Raw genomic sequence first — 13,662 nt, forward strand, 5'->3', positions numbered from 1 at the left:
CTGGCCTTTCTATCCTGTTCCATTGATCTATATTTCTGTTTTTGTGCCAGTACCATACTGTCTTGATTACTGTAGCTTTGTAGTATAGTCTGAAGTCAGGGAGACTGATTCCTCCAGCTTCGTTTTTCTTTCTCAAGATTGCTTTGGCTATTCGGGGTCTTTTGTGTTTCCATACAAATTGTGCAATTTTTTGTTCTAGTTCTGTGAAAAATGCCATTGGTAGTTTGATAGGGATTGCACTGAATCTGTAGATCATTTTGGGTAGTACAGTCATTTTCACAATGTTGATTCTTCCAATCCAAGAACATGGTATATCTCTCCATCTGCTGGTATCATCTTTAATTTCTTTCATCAGTGTCTTATAGTTTTCTGCATACAGGTCTTTTTTCTCCTTAGGTAGGTTTATTCCTAGGTATTTTATTCTTTTTGTTGGAGTGGTAAATGGGAGTGCTTCCTTAATTTCTCTTTCAGATTTTTCATCATTAGTGTATAGGAATGCAAGAGATTTCTGTGTATTAATTTTGTATCCTGCAACTTTACCAAATTCATTGATTAGCTCTAGTAGTTTTCTGGTAGTATCTTTAGGATTCTCTATGTATAGTATCATGTCATCTGCAAACAGTGACAGCTTTACTTCTTCTTTTCCGATTTGGATTCCTTTTATTTCTTTTTCTTCTCTGATTGCTGAGGCTAAAACTTCCAAAACTATAGTGAATAATAGTGGCAAGAGTGGCCATCCTTGTCTTGTTCCTGATCTTAGAGGAAATGCTTTCAGTTTTTCAACATTGAGAACCAATGTGGGCTGTGGGTTTGTCATATATAGCCTTTATTATGTTGAGGTAAGTTCCCTCTATGCCTACTTTCTGGAGGGTTTTTATCATAAATGGGTGTTGAATTTTGTCAAAAGTTTTTCTGCATCTATTGAGATGATCATATGGTTTTTCTCCTTCAGTGTGTTAATATGGTTTATCGCATTGATTGATTTGCGTATATTGAAGAATCCTTGCATTCCTGAGGTAAACCCCACTTGATCATGGTGTATGATCCTTTTAATGTGCTGTTGGATTCTGTTTGCTAGTATTTTGTTGAGGATTTTTGCATCTATGTTCATCAGTGATATTGGCCTGTAGTTTTCTTTCTTTGTGACATCTTTGTCTGGTTTTGGTATCAGGGTGATGGTGACCTTGTAGAATGAGTTTGGGAGTGTTCCTCCCTCTGCTATATTTTGGAAGAAGATAAGAAGGACAGGTGTTAGCTCTTCTCTAAATGTGTGATAAATTTTGCCTGTGAAGCCATCTTGTCCTGGGCTTTTGTTTGTTGGAAGATTTTTAATCACAGTCTCAATTTCAGTGCTTGTGATTGGTTGGTTTATATTTCCTATTTTTTCCTGGTTCAGTCTCAGAAGGTTGTGCTTTTCTAAGAATTTGTCCATTTCTTCCAGATTGTCCATTTTTTGGCATATGGTTGCTTGTAGTAATCTCTCATGATCCTTTGTATTTCTACAGTGTCAGTTGCTATTTCTCCTTTTTCATTTCTAATTCTACTGATGTGAGTCTTCTCCCTTTTTTTCTTGATGAGTCCGGCTAATGGTTTATCAATTATGTTTATCTTCTCAAAGTACCAGCTTTTACTTTCATTGATCTTTGCTATCCTTTCCTTTTTTTCTTTTTCATTTATTCCTGATCTGATCTTTATGATTTCTTTCCTTCTGCTAACCTTGTTTTTTTTTGTTCTTGTTTCTCTAATTGCTTTAGGTGTAAGGTTAGGTTGCTTATTTGAGATGTTTCTTGTTTCTGGAGGTAGGATTGTATTGCTATCAACTTCCCTCTTAGAACAGCTTTTGCTGCATCCCATAGGTTTTGGGTCGTCGTGTTTTCATTGTCATTTGTTTCTAGGTATTTTTTGATTTCCTCTTTGATTTCCTAGTGATCTCTTGGGTATTTAGTAGTGTATTGTTTAGCCTCCATGTGTTTGTATTTTTTACAGATATTTTCCTGTAATTGATATCTAGTCTCATAGCGTTGTGGTCGGAAAAGATAACTTGATACGATTTCAATTTTCTTAAATTTACCAAGGCTTGATTTGTGACCCAAGATATGATCTGTCTTGGAGAATGTTCCATGTGCACTTGAGAAGAAAGTGTATTCTGTTGCTTTTGGATGGAATGTCCGTCCCATAGATATCAATTAAGTCCATCTTGTTTAATGTATCATTTAAAGCTTGTGTTTCCTTATTTGTTTTCATTTGGGATGATCTGTCGATTGGTGAAAGGGGGTGTTAAAGTCCCCTACTATGATTGTGTTACTGTTGATTTCCCCTTTTATGGCTGTTAACATTTGCCTTATGTACTGAGGTGCTCCTATGTTGGGTGCATAAATATGTACAATTGTTATATCTTCTTCTTAGATTGAACCCTTGATCAATATGTAGTGTCCTTCTTTGCCTCTTGTAACAGTCTTTATTTTAAAGTCTATTTTGTCTGATATGAGAATTGCTACTCCAGCTTTCTTTTGATTTCCATTTGCATGGAATATCTTTTTCCATCCCCTCACTTTCAGTCTGACTGTGTCCCTGGGTCTGAAGTGGGTCCCTTGTAGACAGCATATATATGGGTCTTGTTTTTGTATCCATTCAGCCAGTGTGTGTCTGGTTTTCTTTTAAACACATTTTTTCAAATTAATTAATTAATTTTTGGCTGTGTTGAGCTTCGTTTCTGTGCAAAAGCTTTCTCTAGCTTCGGCAAGCAGGGGCCACTCTTCATCGCGGTGCGTGGGCCTCTCACTATCGCGGCCTCTCTTGTTGTGGAGCACAGGCTCCAGACACGCAGGCTCAGTAGTTGTGGCTCATGGGCCTAGTTGCTCCGCAGCATGTGGGATCTTCTCAGACCAGGGCTCGAACCCGTGTCCCCTGCATTGGCAGGCAGATTCTCAACCACTGTGCCACCAGGGAAGCCCCAGTCTGTGTCTTTTAGTGGGAGCATTTAATCCATTTACATTTAAGGTAATTATCAATTTGTATGTTCCTATTACCATTTTCTTAATTGTTTTGGATTTGTTATTGTAAGTCTTTTCCTTCTCCTGTGTTTCCTGCCTAGAGAAGTTCCTTTAGCATTTGTTGTAAAGCTGGTTTGGTGGTGCTGAATTCTCTTAGCTTTTGCTTGTCTGTAAAGGTTTTAATTTCTCTGTCGAATCTGAATGAGATCCTTGCTGGGTCGAGTAATCTTGGTTGTAGCTTTTTCCCTTTCATCACTTTAAATATGTCCTGCCACTCCCTTCTGGCTTGCAGAGTTTCTGTGGAAAGATCAGCTGTTAACCTTATGGGGATTCCCTTTTATGTTATTTGTTGTTTTTCCCTTGCTGCTTTTAATATTTTTTCTTTGTATTTAATTTTTGATAGTTTGATTCATATGTGTCTTGCCTTGTTTCTCCTTGGATTTATCTTGTATGGACTCTCTGTGCTTCCTGGACTTGATTGACTATTTCCTTTCCCATGTTAGGGAAGTTTTCAACTATAATCTCTTCAAATACTTTCTCATTCCCTTTCTTCTTCTCTTCTTCTTCTGGGACCCCTATAATTCGAATGTTGGTGCGTTTAATGTTGTCCCAGAGGTCTCTAAGAGTGTCCTCAATTCTTTTCATTCTTTTTTCTTTATTCTGCTCTGCAGTGCTCATTTCCACTCTTTTATCTTCCAGGTCGCTTATCCGTTTTTCTGCCTCAGTTATTCTGCTATTGATTCCTTCTAGAGAATTTTTAATTTCTTTTATTGTATTGTTCATCATTGTTTGTTTGCTCTTTAGTTCTTCTAGGTCCTTGTTAAATGCTTCTTTTATTTTCTCCCTTCTATTTCCAAGGTTTTTGGATCATCTTTACTATCATTACTCTGAATTCTTTTTCAGGTAGACTGCCTGTTTCCTCTTCATTTGTTTGGTCTGGTGGGTTTTTACTTTGCTCCTTCATCTGCTGTGTGTTTCTCTGTCTTCTCATTTTGCTTAACTTACTGTATTTGGGATCTCCTTTTCACAGGCTGCAGGTTCGTAGTTCCCATTGTTTTTGGTGTGTGCCCCCAGTGGCTACGGTTGGTTCAGTGGGTTGTGTAGGCTTCCTGGTGGAGGGGACTGGTGCCTGTGTTCTGGTGGATGAGGCTGGATCTTGCCTTCTAGGGGGCAGGAGTGCATCTGGTGGTGTCTTTTGGGGTGTCTGTGACCTTATTCTGATTTTAGGCAGCCTCTCTGCTAATGGGTGGGGTTGTGTTCCTGTCTTGCTAGTTGTTTGGCTTAGGGTGTCCAGCACTGTAGTGTGCTGGTTGTTGAGTGGAGCTGGGTCTTAGTGTTGAGATGGAGATGTCTGGGAGAGCTTTCGCCATTTGATATTATGTGGAGCTGGGAGGTCTCTGGTGGACCAATGTCCTGAACTCAGCTCTCCCACCTCAGAGACACAGGCCTGATACATGGCTGGAGCACCAAGACCCTGTCAGCCACACGGCTCAGAATAAAAGGGAGAAAAAAAGAAAAAGAAAGAAAAAATTAAAATGTTATTAGAATAAAATTTTTTTTAATTATTAAAAATACAAAAATTTTTAAAGTAGTTAAAAAAGAAAGAAAGAAGAGAGCAACCAAACCAAATAATAAATCCACCAATGATGACAAGCAGTAAAAACTATACTAAAAAGTAACAAAAACAAAGAAACAAACAAAATAAACGGACAAATAGAACCCTAGGACAAATGGTAAAACAAAGCTATACAGAAAAATTCACGCAAAGAAACATACACACTCACCAAAAGAGAAAAAGGAAATGTATATATATGTATATATATTAAAAAAAAAAAGGAAGAGAGCAACGAAATCAATAAACAAATCTACCAATGATAATAAACTCTAAATACTAAACTAAGATAGACATAAAACCAGAAACAAATTAGATGCAGAAAGTAAACCCCAAGTCTACAGTTGTCCCCAAAGTCCACTGCCTCAATTTTGGGATGTTTCATTGTCTCTTCAGGTATTCCACAGGTGCAGGGTACATCAAGTTGTTTGTGGAGATTTAATCCGCTGCTCCTGAGGCTGTTGGGAGAGATTTCCCTTTTCTCTTCTTTGTTCTCACAGCTCCTGGGGTTCAGCTTTTGATTTGGCCCCGCCCCTGCATGTAGGTCGCCGGAGGGCGTCTGTTCTTCGCTCAGACAGGACGGGGTTAAAGGAGAGGCTGATTCGGGGGCTCTGACTCACTCAGGCTGGGGGAACGGAGGAGTACGGAATGCGGGACGAGCCTCCGGCGGCAGAGGCCGGCGTGACGTTGCACCAGCCTGAGGCGTGCTGTGTGTTCTCCAGGGGAAGTTGTCCCTGGATCACAGGACCCTGGCAGTGACGGGCTGCACAGGCTCCTGGGGGGTGTGGACAGTGACCTGTGCTCGCACACAGGCTTCTTGGTGGCGGCAGCAGCAGCCTTAGTGTCCCATGCCCGTCTCTGGGGTCCACGCTGATAGCCGCAGCTCGCGCCCATCTCTGGAGCTTGTTTAGGCAGTGTTCTGAATCCTCTCTCCTCGTGTACCCCGAAACAATGGTCTCGTGCCTCTTTGTCAGGTCCAGAGTTTTTCCCGGACTCCCTCCCGGCTAGCTGTGGCGCACTAGCCCCCTTCAGGCTGTGTTCACGCAGCCAACCCCAGTCCTCTCCTTGGGATCCGACCTCCGAAGCCCGAGCCTCAGCTCCCAGCCCCGCCCGCCCCGGCAGGTGAGCAGACAAGCTTCTCGGGCTGGTGAGTGCCGGTCGGCACCGATCCTCTGTGCGGGAATCTCTCTGCTTTGCCCTCTGCACCCCTGTTGCTGCGCTCTCCTCTGTGGCTCCGAAGCTTCCCCCCCGCCTCTGCCCACACCCCCGTCTCCACCAGTGAAGGGGCTTCCTAGTGTATGGAAACTTTTCTTTCTTCACAGCTCCCTCCCACTGGTGCAGGTCCTGTCCCTATTCTTTTGTCTCTGTTTTTTTTGTTTTTTCTTTTGCCCCACCCAGGTACGTGGGGAGTTTCTTGCCTTTTGGGAAGTCTGAGGTCTTCTGCCAGTGTTCAGTAGGTGTTCTGTAGGAGTTGTTCCACGTGTAGATGTATTTCTGATGTATTTGCGGGGAGGAAGATGATCTGCACGTCTCACTCTTCCGCCACCTTGACGGTCCCTCTGCACTTTCTCCAATTATGAGAGAGGCATACCGTATGATGATGTAGGTCTTTGAAGGCAAAGTTATAAAATAGTAAGAAAACTAACACGTTAATTTTATATTAGGTACCACTCATGCCTATGTAAGGATAGACTAATCTTTCTATATATATTTTATGCATTCATGACGTAACTAATTTTTCTTAATTTTTTTTAATATTTTAGGCAACGAGGTTTGTCTGAAAGTTTTTTTCAAGTTGTCACAAATCTCCAAAAAGTTTTCCAATACACTTATTGAAAAAAGTTCACATATGAATAGATTCGCCCAGTTTAAACCCATGTTGTTCAAGGGTCAACTGTACTTACCTTAGAGCTGTTGTATGACTTGACATGTTACAAGGATTAAATGAGGAAAGACCTGTGTAGCTCCTGGTGTGTAATATGTGCCATTCAGTCGTAGTTAGCTGAGTTGAAGAACTGTAGTTAAAGGCTGTTGCTTTTTCTGTCCTCTTTGAGAGACCAGTGGGTGTGGTGGTAAAGATGCAGTAAATAATCTTGAAGTGGTGCTGGAGTGCCCAGGGAAACTTTTTCATAGAAAAAATGTTGGGGGAGAAGCGCTAGGGCCCCTTGGCTTCCTAAGGCAGAGTGTGGGAATGCATGTGGAGGTGGGTACAAACACCGGTGCGTGTGGCAGATCTCCCACCTGGCACCTCCCCTCCCACTCCACGCACTTCACTTTACCCGGAGAAGACACTGGAATTATTTCCCAGCAAGCATCAGAACAGACCTTGGCTCTGGTTTGAGGTCACTTACGATTAAGTTGCCGCACACACGCGTGCAGGCAGCTGGGTGGGTGGGAGGGAGGGAGAGCAGGCAGCCTCCCTAGGCTGGTGTTCTTCCCCTCTTGTCTTCCCCTATACACTCATTGAGGATCTTGTAATTCTCTTTATCATGGCCCAGCCTCTGTTTCCTTGGGCCAAATAAGGGATGTCTTGGGGCCTCTCCAACTGAGGCACATTTGAAATGCAAGGTGGTTCTCGTCTTCTTCATCTCCATAGGACTCAAGCTTGGGGAGGGAAGAAGCTATTCTGATGGTTGGGATTGAACCGACCCTGGCCATTCACAGTGGCCTGGACCCTCTTTCTGGAGCCCTGAATGTTCCCCGCATTGTACAGAAGACTGGCTCAGGCTCCCCAGCTTCATAAAACCACTTAATATATAGTCACTTGATAGACTGAGAATATCTCTGGCGCTATACTTTGTGGTCCTTTTGGAAGGGACTGTGAAATATAATTGAAAGGCACATAGGAGGAAGGAAAAGAGAAGTGGTGTGGCTGAACAAGTCAGCAGAAATCGAGTTTGCAGCACTGTGAGCTACACAGTGGAGTGAAAGCCAAGTCATTGGAAATAAATCAGAATGAGCCAACACATTTTTATATTATCCTTATTTAAATATTTGTTACATCCATTACAGCACTGAGGCCTATTGACCTTTCCTTGGGGACGCTGATTCCCGGGTTGTTGCCTTTTGTTTCCCTAAAGCAAGTAATCAGTTGAACTCCCTGGCGTTGCCCTTGACCATGAAGCCTGCAGCGTAGAGATGTGGGGAAAGTAATGCCTTCTCCGGCTGCCCATCTGTGCCTGAACTGGCTAAGTCTATGAGTCTTGGAGGCCCAGCAAGCCAACACAAACACGCTGATTCCCCTGAAATGGTCAAAAGGAGTTTGGTCGGGTTACAGAGAATCCAGTTCTTGCTCCTGGAAAACACGGCCAGGTCGAACAGTTCAGATATGTCACAAGAGACTAGAAGTGAGCGTCCCTTTTTAAAAGACAAAACAAAACACTGACTTTCTTGTAGGAACTTGACATGATACAGTTTTGAAAATATTCTGCGCAAAGATTTTCATGTTGGATATCCTGACCAGTACCTGGTAAGGTAAATTCATTAACCGGATTGTATTTCAAGCCCAAAGAGGAATGTCCTAAGTGAACATGATTTAACAGCCCAGGACCACGTGGATTTCTTGAAGCAGCTGTGTCAGGCATTCAAGTCAAGCTGGGGCATGAGTGACCTCTATCATCTAAAGGAGCGTTCACTCCTTGTAAGTTTATCCTCCAATTTTTAAAAAATAGTGTTTGCTGACATACAGCCTTCATTAAGCTGCCAGAGACTTAAGATAATAGCAGGAAGTTCTGCACAGATAAACCCAGTATGGTAGTCAGGGAAGAATGGGACTTAGTCAATTAAAATCATTAATGGATATTTGAAATGCCTTTATAATGGGGCGCCAATGCAGTCCACACATTCAAATAAAGGAGAAAACATCTTATCTCGTCCCACGGTTCTTCTTGGGGCCAAAAGATTCTCCCTTGAACTTACTCTGTTTACAGATGGCAAGGAACGAGGTTTATTTGAACCGGTTTTGTTTTGAGTTTGTGCGGGTTTTTCCTCTCAACTGCAGAATGTATTCTTTGAGTTCCTGCATCTCTGAGCCTGGTTTTTCTTTTTTGTAGCAGCGCCAGAGTTTATCACCACTCACTTCTGGATAGTGTTAATGCAGCAGTCACTTCCTGTCTGCAAAACAATCGTAACATTCACCAGAGTTCTGGGTGTTAAGGCCACGTGGGGGATTGTTACCTGAAATGGCTAAAAAAAAAAAAAAAAGTTTTTAAGAAGTTAGTGCAAGATGCTGACACTGTTTATAGAGAAATATTGTTCTAGGTTCAACACGTTGCAGTCAAACACATGGGAAGAATAAAACAGACCTGTGAACAGACCAGAGTGCATTATGAAGCCATCGCTCTCTGCCTCTTTGCAGCGAGAGTTAGTCTGTAAGTAGTGGGAATGCCAAGGAAGGGAGTGTGTTCATGTAGAGCGGGGGTTCTCATACTTCAGCAAACATCAGAATCACTGACAGAAGTGATGAAAACATGCATTGGGGGACCCCATCCTCAGAGTCTCCGAATCAGTCAGGCATGGGGCGGGCGGTCCTGAGAACGTGCATTTCTAACAAGCTCCCAGGTGATACTGATGCCCCTGGTCTAGGGAGCACATTTGGAGGTCAAAGGGGCTGAAATTCCATGCTGGGCTTAATGCTTCAATTCTCTTGTCCTGTTTAAAGGAGATAACATGTCGTGAAAGATAGTTTTGTTGTTGCTTTAAAGGTGAATGCAGGCATTCCTGGCTTCATGGAATAGATGCATTTTAATGAAGCAATGTGCAAACAAATGTACGAATGAACGAAGTACAAATGAATCCTATTTGCTTGTTGATCTTGTCTGTCAAGTCAGGGACAGATTCCTTTACTTTATTTTATTTTTTTTTAACATCTTTATTGGGGTATAATAGCTTTACAATGGTGTGTTCGTTTCTGCTTTATAACAAAGTGAATCAGTTATACATATACATATGTTCCCATATCTCTTCCCTCTTGCGTCTCCCTCCCTCCCACCCTCCCTATCCCACCCCTCCAGGCGGTCACAAAGCACAGAGCTGATCTCCCTATGCTACGCGGCTGCTAGGGACAGATTCCTTTAAAGTGGAATTCCCTGGGAGCACTAAGTGGGAGCACTTCGTTAAGGAAGAGGCTCAATGTCATGCGCATGGCATCCTGGGTGTAGGACCCTGGGGTTGGTACTGTACCTTTTTCTTAATTCTGCAAGCTCTCCGCCCAGCGTCTTTGCACCTTATTATTCTACCTCAGCCTTCAGCACGCCCCTCATCAATAGAAATTTCTCCTCTTCCTGTAGATTGACTGATTATCTATGACACACTCTTAGAATTTAGCTCCCCTCTTGTCACCTGAGCTTTTTAATATCTGATGTTAGTAGACATTTCCTGTCTGACTTCATTTGTAGAAATTGGCGCCTGACTCTTTCACCATACCCCGAGAACGCCTTCAGTTGAAGTCTCCAGGTTATGGAAAATAAACCACACACACAAAATGAAATCAAATGAAATCAAGGTGAAACGTGTTGGCTTTTCCATTCTGTAGTATTTTAATGTGGGAACAAGTAATAAAATCATGTGGTGGTGAACGCAGCAGAGAGTTTCACTGCTTGACTGTCGTTCTCAATGGAAATTCAGGAGTTACTGGGGACCAGTGGAAACAGGAGTGAGCTGTGCTTCCCAAACTGGGGGTGGCACTCAGGAATTATTTCTTTGGAAAAGTTTTAAAGGATTTTGCAGAATGTAAATGATTCATTATCTTCATGATCTAAAGCGTGTCAGCCCGTGTCAGGAATACATATCCTATTCTGAGGTCGTAGTTCAATATTGGATTGAGCGACAGATAAAATCACACGTATCACTGCCTGAGGCTTAGAAATTGGAAGGGAAGAGGAGAGGTAGATTTAGTTGGGGCTAACTCTTCTGGTGCAAGGGGGAAAAAAAAAAGAAAGAACAGGCTTTTCCATCACTTCAGAGTTACCTGTTTAGCCTCTAAGACTTATCAGTCTTTGGAAGCCGTTGGCACTTCTAAAGAAGTCGGGGGATGGTCTTTGCTTCCTTCCATTACTGTTTCCTTTTTTATCTCCTTTTCATCCCTGCCTCTTCTCTGCTCTGTCCCTTTTATAGCAGGGCTGCCATGGAACTGGCCTTCTGGCTTCTTTTCCCTTCCCTGCAGGGAACCACATGTGACAATCCTTGCTCATTGCCGCAATCCACCTGCTCTGAATAGTCTCACCCATAACACCTTGGGCTCCCCATGCGTCCTCGTAAATGTGCTCAAAAGGATAATTGTGGTTTCTCAGTTACAAGCTCGATATGAGGTGACAGTTTAGTGGTCAGTCCAGCTGCACTGGGAGTTAAAATTATCTATGCTTGTCTGCACTCTGCTTACTGAACTGTACGGTTCTACCTTTTTCCGGCTGATTTAGCCTTCCCTCCCCTGTGGAGTGTACAGCCTGAATCCTTTTGCCTGCTCAGAAATTGGCTCCTGGGGTCTTTAGGAGTTTGTCAGACCACGGGGATAAGGAAGAGGTCTGGCATGTGCAGACTTCTCTCTTTGATGAGCTGCAAGAAACCACTGTTTTTAAAGTGGCAGGGCTTCCCTGGTGGCGCAGTGGTTGAGAGTCCTCCTGCTGATGCAGGGGACACGGGTTCGTGCCCCGGTCCGGGAAGATCCCACATGCCACGGAGCGGCTGGGCCCGTGAGCCATGGCCACTGAGCCTGCGCGTCCGGAGCCCACATGCCTCGGAGCGGCTAGGCCCGTGAGCCATGGCTGCTGAGCCTGTGCGTCCGGAGCCTGTGCTCCGCAACGGGAGAAGCCACAACAGTGAGAGGCCCGCGTACCGCTAAATAAATTAATTAATTAAAAAAAATAAAAATAAACTGGCAAAATAACTAGTTGTCCCCCCCTTAGGAGGAAAAGGATTTCTAAATTATATTCTTTTCTCTGTGCTGGTTCCTTCCCTATTTTACCTCTGAACTTTGCTCGAGGTCAGTTTTCCATCTTTGAAGGGGGCGTGTTGTGTAGTCATCATCTAGTTAGGAAGAAGTAGAAATATCTTGAAGGGGTCCATGGATCCCTGGGATATCAGGAACTTTGTGGTTTCACTGCCCTTTGGATTCCAAGAGAGGGCGTGCTTAGGATCAAAGCGCACTTTTCTGTCAAAGACTCATCCAGGAGGAATATTTTCAGAAGTTAGACAAGTCCAACGTTTAAGCACCTTCATCGCATGCCATCCAAATGGTTTTCCCTTATCTTCCTCATTCATCTGTTTTGGCTGCATTTTCCTTCTGGAAATCCAGTGTGCATTTTCATCAGGAAAAGAAAAGGGGCATAAGAAGCAGCCCATCGATTAAGGCTGCATCGACATTAGCTCCCTGGGTAGGGGAAACCTTTGTGTTTTTACAGAGTGTATTTTCTCTATGGATTTATCAGAGCTTTGTGTGCGATATTCTGGAGTCTATAGATGAAATACTTCCAAATGTTTTTCAAGGCAGCAGTCCTCCAGTATTTTCTCACTTTCTCAAGTACAGAAATCAAATCGCCTCATATAATGTTCATTCCTTTAGTCATAAAACATACTGTAAGCTCAATAGTGTGCTAGAGACAGAAATGAGTCAGACAGCTTCTACTCCCCAAGGAATGTGCTTTCTAGTGCTGCAGATGGAAGGAGGTACAGGGTACAGTGGGAGTACTAGAAAAAAAGGGACAGATTGAATTCCAAGTGGAAAAGTTGAGTGGAAAGTTTCCTAGAGAAGATGACCCAGGAGCTGTGTTATGAACGATGAGGGACTGTTGACCTGGAGACAAGGAGAGGAGTGGCATCCGGGCGGGTGCGGGGGGGGGGGGGGGCGGCGGCGCGGGAGGGACAGGATGAGCAAATGCCTGGAATCATGAGTCCAGCTGGTGTGAGCAGGACGGCCCAGGATGCCATACGCATGAATCTTTCTTGCTATTTAAATTTGGGCAGCTTAAGTCATGAGCAATTTTGTGTGCACTTAAGGGCAGATCTTCCTCCCAGTAGAGATTTGTATCCTCTTTCTCGTAATGAAACCCAGAGTGCCTTTTGGGCTCATCTGTAAACTAGAGAAAACACAAAGTCAGGATGCACTTCATCCCCCTCCTTCACGCACCCTGGAACTCCAAAATATAAATTGCACTCGGTCGGATTCTCTGTGCTTCCAACACTGCCGGTGTGTGGGGTGAGAACCGTGTGGAACTGAGAGCAGTGGCTGCACTTATGATGAAAGCTGATGACCTCCTAGTAGCCTTGATCTCAGCGTGCCTTGACAGAGCCCAAGTCTGTCTGTCTCTACACAATTAGGACCTGGCCCCAATTCTAGCAGATTTAATAGCTCCTCATTTATTTTTCCAGTCTTCATCAACATGCTTCTAAGTAATTGTCTTCACATCCCATTACCATTTTCTAGAATCTTCCCTGCAGAGGAGAATCAACACACCAACCTGCCACTCTGGTTAAACGTTGGCAGATGCCTTGTGAAGTTTTATAAAACATACATTAAGCAATTCAACTGAAAGCCTGTCATAACAAGCCATTTGATTTTCATGAACTATCTGCACTGAAGGGGTTTTGTCATATTTACACTATGTCTTTCACTAACTAGTTTCCTTTTAAGCTAAAAAAGAAACGAAGAAAAAGAAGAAGAAGAGAAAAAAAAAGAAAAAGAGAAAAAGAAAAAAAAAAGGAGTTACTTTTCAGGATAAAGACAGAAATTCCCTTGCTTGCAAAGTTTTCCTGAAACCACATGATCTACACCATATATAAGGGACACGTGAAAGACCCAAACCCTTCTCTGCCCCTCAGTAGTACCCTCTCTTTTTGTACAACAAGGTTGTAGTAAGTCAATAAGTAAGTAAATTTTTTAAAAAAGAGTAACCACTTTTATGGAGGTTGAAGATTGGCCAAAACATGAAACCCAGCAAGAGATGAAACGGTCGGTGCTGCCACGTGTTGGTCTCCTGTCAGTATGGGTTTGATATGACACTGTAATTTACTGCCCATTATAAAAAGAAGTCATTTGGGCTTCCCTGGTGGTGCAGTGGTTGA

The sequence above is a fragment of the Pseudorca crassidens genome, chromosome 16 (assembly GCF_039906515.1).
Source record: "Pseudorca crassidens isolate mPseCra1 chromosome 16, mPseCra1.hap1, whole genome shotgun sequence".
NCBI classification, from domain to species: Eukaryota; Metazoa; Chordata; class Mammalia; order Artiodactyla; family Delphinidae; genus Pseudorca; species Pseudorca crassidens.